This window comes from Patiria miniata, unplaced genomic scaffold (assembly GCF_015706575.1).
Source record: "Patiria miniata isolate m_02_andy unplaced genomic scaffold, ASM1570657v1 HiC_scaffold_29, whole genome shotgun sequence".
NCBI classification, from domain to species: domain Eukaryota; kingdom Metazoa; phylum Echinodermata; class Asteroidea; order Valvatida; family Asterinidae; genus Patiria; species Patiria miniata.
Genome location: NW_024037068.1, coordinates 15,010,839 through 15,019,428, shown reverse-complemented (window position 1 = coordinate 15,019,428; position 8,590 = coordinate 15,010,839).

Sequence of the window (8,590 nt, the reverse complement as noted above, 5' to 3'; positions counted from 1 at the left end):
GAAGCTATTGACTTTTAAAATAAAGTAAGTGTCTTTTGGAATTGATCGTCATTTGGCAGTGCAGTGTGTAATTGTAAAGATCAGCTGTGAATACAACTTTTGAAAAACCCGCAGTGCGTGTACATAAAAGATGATCCCCAAATTTTTGGTACAATGCAGTATTTCACAGGGATTCAAAACCATTCGTTTTACAGAACATGTGTTATGTTTTGAATATAGGGTCCTCTGCAGATGCTCGATGTAACTGCATACATGCGCATTCAGCAGAACACCAAGTTTGAACGTGGCGAGGGTACGAAGACGAGGAGAGTGCTAACTATTCATGAGGTAATTTTGTATTGTAAAATATATTATTCAAATCTTCAATTTAATTGAATGATGATGTTTAGCTGAGATTCTATCTTGCATAAGAACCTTTCAACTTCCACTGTAAATTTACTCTGGCGGTAAAACATCATGAAATGAAAAAGTATAACATTCTAGGTGAATACAATTTTGAAATACAATTTTAAATAGAAAGTCTCCGTAAATACCTACATGACTGCAAAGTTATTGGTACGAAACTGTGAAAAGCTTGCCTATTTTCTTCAGATTTTATTTTTAATATTTGATCCACGATCAAGCTCAAGCTGTAACTTTACAGTCTTTGTGCACATTATCTCTGATAACAAAGGTTAATATTGACGTGAGTCCCAAAAAGGCCGACAATTGTGCAATTTAATTTTGAACCCAATTTTGTAATCAGTTTTCATATTCTTCCTGGAGTAAATTTTATTAATGACTTGACATTTTAGGGTCTCCATTATTTATTTTTTTACTGTGAGTTTGGTTTCACTTTCAAAGTTGATCAGTTTATGTATGGCTCACTCAGAAATCTTGTTTATGTCCACAGAATGCTGCTGAACCAGACAGAGTATCTGCATCAAAACTACAGTTTACATTACATGTGGAGACACCATCAAGAAAGTCTCGAACTACAACACGTACAATGATGCGCTTCTTCTCCAGCTTGGGGAACTATGCCTTTGATTTGGATTGTCCAAAGTATTTTCACGTGCTTTGAGTTCTTTTAAAAAAAATCATAATTAGAGAAAAGTTTTCCTGGCAGATTCCAGCAAATTGATGCAGTTCACTACAAGGTATTTGTGTATAAATTAATTAGATATATTGTTGAAATCTCAGCTAAAGATCAATACTTATTTTACCACTTCAAACTATAACGCAAACCTTCATAGGTTTTAAAAAACAAGTATAACTCATTTGCAGTTTTACTTCTAACTCTCATTGAATTGGAAAATAATTGATTTTAGCCCTATTTCCAGATATATTCATTTACTTTTAATTCACCCTTTTTGTGTTTGTTTATGTTTTTGTTTCTTTGTTTTGATACTTGTGAAAAATGTAATTGGCCTTAATGTTGGGCTCTTAAAAAAGGATTGTTGGAAACATACTGATAGGCATGTGGCATATTCACATAAATGTCACATTATTTTTGCTGTCGTGATGTACAATATTCTCTAGGGGTGACCATAAAAATGCATTTGTATTTTATTGTTGTCATTTTCATGATTCGATAGAACTGAATATAGGCCTTTCACCACAATCCTATAGGTGAAAATGAAGACAGCTTTGTGAAGTGCCCTAAATGCGTTTATTTCAATGTTGTTAATATTGTGACTGAAGTTTTACTTGCAATTTTGAATACTGTTCGAAAACTAAACACACACTGTGAATATAAACACTTGAAAATAATAATAAATGGCGTCACATGTTTAAAATCTGTCACAGGCAATAAACGTGTCACATGTTTAAAATTACAACAGATTGACGTGTTTTCTTTTTGACTGTGTGTTTACTTTTTAAACGTCAGTAGAATTTAAATGTTAAACGCCTTTGATGTATATATTTTAAACACTGTTCCGTTTAAAGATTAAACACCGTCAGTGTGCTGATTTTAAACACCAAATATGTTTTCAAATTAAACATGTTCATTGGATAAACTGCGTCACATGTTTAAAAACTGTCACAGATTAGTGTTTATTTAGGTGTTCTAAACCTAAACACATGGTTTACAGTGTACGAGCCTGGTGTTCTCGTGCTTAAACAAGTTCAAAGATATTATTTAATCCACATCCCCTAAAAGTATCACTTATTTAAGGCTTTCGGGATGGCCGCGCAACCGAAGTCCGAATTCCATACCATGTACGCGTGTTTGTATAGGTGCAGACCAGTAAATATAGGCACCAATGAGAAATGCCTCCACCTCAAAATAGATCGAGGAACTGCTCATTGCTCCAACTGCTGATCGAGACACATACATGTAAATCAAGTTAAAGCTTGTATACCCCCTTTCGCTATCTTTTCCTTTGGGATGAACAGTGACTTAATTTGGGCTGACTTTTCACTAAATATATTTATATATATATATATATCCCGCCACTCTATCTCAAATTAGAGTTACTTTGTGTCCAAATTCATCCCACATTTTCCAAAAATACAAATTCCAAGACCATTTGAGAGCTAGGGCCCCTCATTTCCACCAACCCTCCAATCGTGATTTGGCCGGCATAGGCCATTTTGGGACTATTTGATTACTGGTGTACACCACCCGTATAGGCCTAATGTAGTTTAAAATATGGCCGAGCTCTCAAAATGGCGGCAACACGGCAAATCCTGACGGGTACCATTGCCTTACCGTATGGAAGTTGTTGTTTGACACGTATCAATGATTTTCTATACAGGCTCTTAACATAAGAATAGAGTCATTGTTGCCCACCGGGCCTTGACTCAAAGCATATCAATGCCTTTGAGCTTGAGCTTTATAAAATTATTTTTCATCAATAAAAACTGTGTTCGTGTGTGTCTAGTATGTGTGGTTATTTTATGCACAAGCCTCGCCATTCAAACCGAACTGGTAAAAAAAATGTCTAGTTTATAATTCCGATACGAAATGGAAGTCACAGACCATACATAATTATTGTAAAAGTCTTTGGAGAAAGGAAATTACTATAATAGACATACTGTATGTAAAACACATCCAAAGATGGATTTCTTTAAAATAAGCGACTTTTTCAAGGAAAAAAAAATGTTCCAGAAACCCAAACCTGAATTACCACTCGATACATTTTCCAAGGAATGAGATTCTTTATGGGAGAAAAAGTGTGGCAGTGTAACATGTGGCCGTTTTGTCTTAATCAAAATTTCATTCATTGCTTAATAATCGTCTTCACGATGGTAAAGACTGAGGATTTGGTAGTCATTGGCTAACATGATGACTGCAGTTTGAAGTTTAAAAGTTTGCCAACTTGGTGTGAGATAACTTCAAACTTGGTGTGACAAATGGCTAGGAATTTGTCAACAGATTATAATACTTTGAACTGCATTTCGTCGTTTTATTTATTAACATGTCAGAAGTTTCTGTAATGGTACATCTTCCCATTTGTTTACCCAAAAGGTCACGTCGTCACGTTTCATTGAATCGTGAAGGTAGATGAAGCTAGCTGAATCCAGTTTGATTTCGTGCCGTGCACACGAGGTCAAGGGAAATCAGCATGGGCGAAACTCTACGCAAGCGTGTATGAATTTGCATTCATAATTCTGCAAAACCCAGGCCGGTGTTGCATATTGATTTAATTGTACTGGCTATACCAACGAAACGGAACCTTATTAATTGAAAGGACATCGGCGTAGGAACCCGGTACTGTACACACAAACAATCCACAAGCCGGACCATGTCACAGATGTTTTCTTTTTGCATCTACCCTGATCCCGATTCAAGATCTAGCACATCGACACTTCTTCGAAAACATATTTGCCAGAAATACAAGTTCAGAGACCGGTTCAGAGCTTGGGCCCCTTCATTTCTACTAAACCCTCAAATCGTGATTTGGCCGGCATAGGCCATTTTGGGCCTATCTAATTACTGGTGTACACCGCCCGTATAGGCCTATAATGTAGTTTAAAATATGGCCGAGCTCTCAAAATGGCGGCTACACGGCAAATCCTGGCGGGTATTGCCTTCATAGGCTTCCCCGTTTCCCCATTACTTTTGATTAAATTCCTTCTTTCTATTTTACGCAGACAACTATTAGGGCTATTTGAATCTTTCCGGAGAAGACAGAAAACTGCATGCTGACCAAGATTGGATCGGGGGGGAGGGGGAGGCCATCCCCCCCCCCCTCCCCCATAAAAAAGGACCCACTTTCTTTTTAGTGACGTCGCAATAAAAGCAGGCACTGCGTACACCACCATCTTTTCCTCAAAAATATTTGGTTAAAGTGGTTAGAAATTGCCTCAGATCGCACCACAGAGCATCTGGGCGGGCCCGAACCCTACGTCGTAACTTTTGGGACCCACTTTTTGGGGGACCAATTTTTTGGGGCCTCCCAAAAAAATTGCGTTCTGGATCCGCCCTTGATGCTGACAAAGTTTCGTCATTATCATTAATTTTATCAATGAACAAAAACATCTCGGAAGGATCAGAAGCTGGTTTTGCTCGAGAGAAACACTGAGAACCAAACCTACACGAGTGCTCCAGCTGCTTCGCTATGATCATGGAGGAAGAAAATCATCGAAACAGCTGCCCATCCACAGCTTGACCTTCAGGCTTAAAAACTCAGGATACAGTGTAGCAAATATCGGTCCATAGTTGTATGATTCGGATAGACTAATTGGGGTCAAGGTTACAAAGAAAGGCAAGTATGGTTGATACGATTGATGACAGACATGACCCGGAAGTGACCCCGGAGAAGGTAATCCAACACCGGAAACTGATTTGGAAGGGTCAAGTTGATTATCTCTGCGACCCTCTAGCTATAGGCATATATACGCATGCAGAGTCATGTAGACGCAGTGAAGGACTGAAAGTATATGCCCTCGTGTGGTCGTATCATCATGTGTGCCATCATGTTAAAGGGAATATACATCTTTTGCTTTTGCTGTAATTTTCAGAAATGGATGGAATTGGGGGGTTGGAAATATATAGCAATTATAGTTACACTGACTTTTTTGAGGTTTTGGGTTCGAAAATGCTATAAAAACCAAGAAAAACAATCTTTTCCTGTAGTCTGGTTCCCTGACTCCATATAAGAAAAAACAGAGCAATTTACATACATTGGGGAATTGTAAGGTCAGGGAACCAGCCTAGCTGGCTTGTACCCGTTCATAGGTGTGTAGTCGATTGCAAACAAGTGCGATGGTCAATTGGGGCCAGTATTTGAAAAAAAGACAGCTTTTTCCAACGCTGGTCGGCCGACCAGCGTTGGAAATTGATACAAAAATACCACTTTTCTTGAAAATGACAGTATACCAGGTGCCATGATTTTACAGGATGCTTTTCACTGTCATTCACTAACTTTCCAGCAAGGTATTTCAAAATGATTTGGTAGTTTTATTTTTTGATGTTTGCAAATGTTGTATTTTCCCTTTAACGAGATGACCGTGTGACCGGGATCTGTGTTGCATTGATAAAGTTCTGAACCAAGCAAATTATGCATGTGAACTCAGGCTGTGACGGCGCATTTTCATCCATTTCGAACCCGAATCGCCGGGGAAATCTCAAAAGCCAGGCGAATGGGCAAAGCGGATCAGCGGTATTTAGAAAGCTCCAGAGAGGGATGAGCTAAAATCTTCTTTAATAATGCACTTGTCTTGATTCACCACAGCATGCATTGCATGTCCCTCGTGTCCAGCTTGACAGTGGGTCAACTGTGTATTCACCAGTAGAGGGCGGGCTTTTACCGCAATGATGACTTGGTTATTGCTTATTGTCGAGCACATGCCGGTGTCACATGAAAATCCGACTCCTATGAAAATCGGACCCCTATTTCCCTTTTATTGGTTGATCCCTAGCACGTGACAGGTCACTCTCCCGACACGATCCTAAAAATAGCTTAGTATCGTACCCACGCGTGCGCAGTACTACCAATGAGTCCACATTTCATGGAGTCGGATATTCACGCTACACCGGTCTTGTCGGATCAGATTTGCTCCCATTTGTATTGCGTAGCCCGGAGTGTATGTGCCCCCTCCATTTTTTGGTTACCCCGCACTAATAACTTTGGAGAAGGCAAAAAAATGTATTCTCATTGTTCGAAACTGATTGAGTTCCGGCCCCTGCAGAAAATGAAGCCCCTTCCCCCAACAAAGACCGCCCCCATTCATGCTTTTTCGACCGGATCAGCATGTTCTATACCCCAGGTGATGCGTTAAAGAGGTTGTGGAATGCTCTAAGACATTTCCGTCATTTTTCGGGTATATGTAGCCTATAAGGTGTGATGAAATAAAAACGACTATTGTGTCTGTCGTGAAATGAGTACATACTACGCAGCATCGGGAGTCCCGTTTATTACGTCACGATTTACTATGTTTTGTTTGCTGCCCCCAACGACGACTTTTACACAAATTGCACGTTGGGGTCGAAACAGGACCTGAAAAACAGCTCTCAAAAAGTACCTTTTATACTCATTTCATGACAGACACAATAGTCGTTTTTATTTCATCACACCTTAGGCTACATATACCCGAAAAATGACGGAAATGTCTTCGAGCATTCCACAACCTCTTTAAAGTTCTGAGTTCCTTGAACTGAAACTGAATGGAAATTACCTTTCTATATTCAGCTTCGAATGATTGTGCGCAAATATCATCCACAGGGGCGATGAGAACGGCCGAGGGGTATAGGGAGGGGTTATATAGAGACAGGGGTACCGGCGTTATAGCAATTATAACTTGAAGGGTGGAGTGATTGCCGCAGACCAAAATGTCGATTAATATAAAGCCATATAATTGGCAACAAGTACCATTTAAAAGTAGCTTTGGAGGTACAAATTAAACTCGTGTAATATTATTTACTATGTTCTATAGGGTAGGATAAGCTAGAATTGGGGCAAGGGAAAATGGAAGAAAGAAAATTGTGCACATCAGCGGCGGTGGAACGATTTTCAAACTGGGGGGGGGGGGGGGGGGGGGGGGGGGGGGGGGGGCTGGTACTTTCTTCTTCCAAAATAGGGGGCGCTCTTCAAAACCGGTCAATATGCGAACTACGCATTATGTCCTCATTTCCAGGGCGCATTGTAATGGTTTTGGGACTTGGTTTTCATATTCCTCGTTCGTATCAGAACTCTGTTTACCATTTTGGGAAATGGTGACTGCGAACAAATTATCCGAAATTGTAGGGCCCGTTTTATTTTCATCTCGAGGGGGCACATTAATGCTCGAGGGGCACTTTCTGTCTGTAATTGGAGCACTTGGGTAAATCTGGGGCGGGGGGGGGGGGGGGCAAGCACCCCCTACCGCGCCCCCTACCCCCCCCCCCCCCCCCCCCCCCCCCCCTGGTTCCGCCGCCCCTGGTGTACTTTATGGGAATGTTTCCCTGATAAGGTACTAATATATTCGTTTTATATATATTCCCGACTAGCCATTTTTTTTCGGGAGAGGGGGGGCATGCATCATCTAGACCTGGGGTGCTTTCAATGCAGGTGGGAATGCCGGGGTTTGGGACTGAGATATAGAGGACTAATTCGGCTTACTTGTGGCCTCGAGCCCATCTTTCCCCCACTCCCAAAATAATAATAATAATAACCCCGTCAAAAAAGGGCTTAGTCGTCGTAGGTAGGTTCAGCCTTCTTTGTCCCGCGTGGAATAGCCAGCTCCATAGTAACGAACCACCACCAAAGGAAGGCGAAAATATTACAAGGGCTGCTTCCGAATATTTATCTAGAGCTACATGACTTGTGTATGTTTTCCATGTCGTCGATATATCTCAACTGCATATGGGTGCATGCCGTGACAGTTAGCCTTTTGAGTGGGTTAAGTTTGGGTAAATACACAATAGGTTACCCACTCAAAATAGCTCTGTTTGTGTCCATCATTATGTCGAACGGCTGATATAATGACAACAAGGGCGTTTGCCGTTCCAGCTCACCCATCCCCGTAATAAGAAAAGAGGCATTGTACACAGATACACTGTATACTGAAATGTAATGGCGCACCAACCGGGAGGGGTCTCATTTTATTTGACCTTCCATAAATTCCGAGGCGGGGGGGGGGGGGAGAAATTTGCTGGGAAAAGCATCACCCCCCCCCCCCCACCCACCCCAAGCGGCGTAGCCAGGGTTCTCATCTTGGGGGCGTGTGTGGCGGGGGGGGGGGGGGGGCTTGAGGTTACAATGAAGGGGCGCCCAATAATTTCATCATTTGTGTGGAAACTAGTCAAGGTGTGGGGCGGGGATGGGGGGGGGGGGGGGGGGGGAGGGAAGGGGGCTGTACATCTTCCCATGGGGCGCTGTTCAAAACCTTTATCATGGTTAATGTTAGACAATAACTACCGCTACTTGTTTTCCATGGAAATTAAAATATACAGCCACGTACTCGCGAAAAGAAAGGGTTTTGGTTAACAAATACGCACAAAATCACGGAAAATGGGACTTAGTTTATATTTTTCCAGCTAATCATGGAAACTCATACGGCTGTGCTTGGCGGGGGGGGGGGGGGGGGGCGAGAACTTTTTTATTGGGGGAGGGGGCGTGCGCCCCCCCCCCTGCGAACCCCCCCCCCCCCCCCCCCCCCCCCCAGCTATAGTACGCCGATG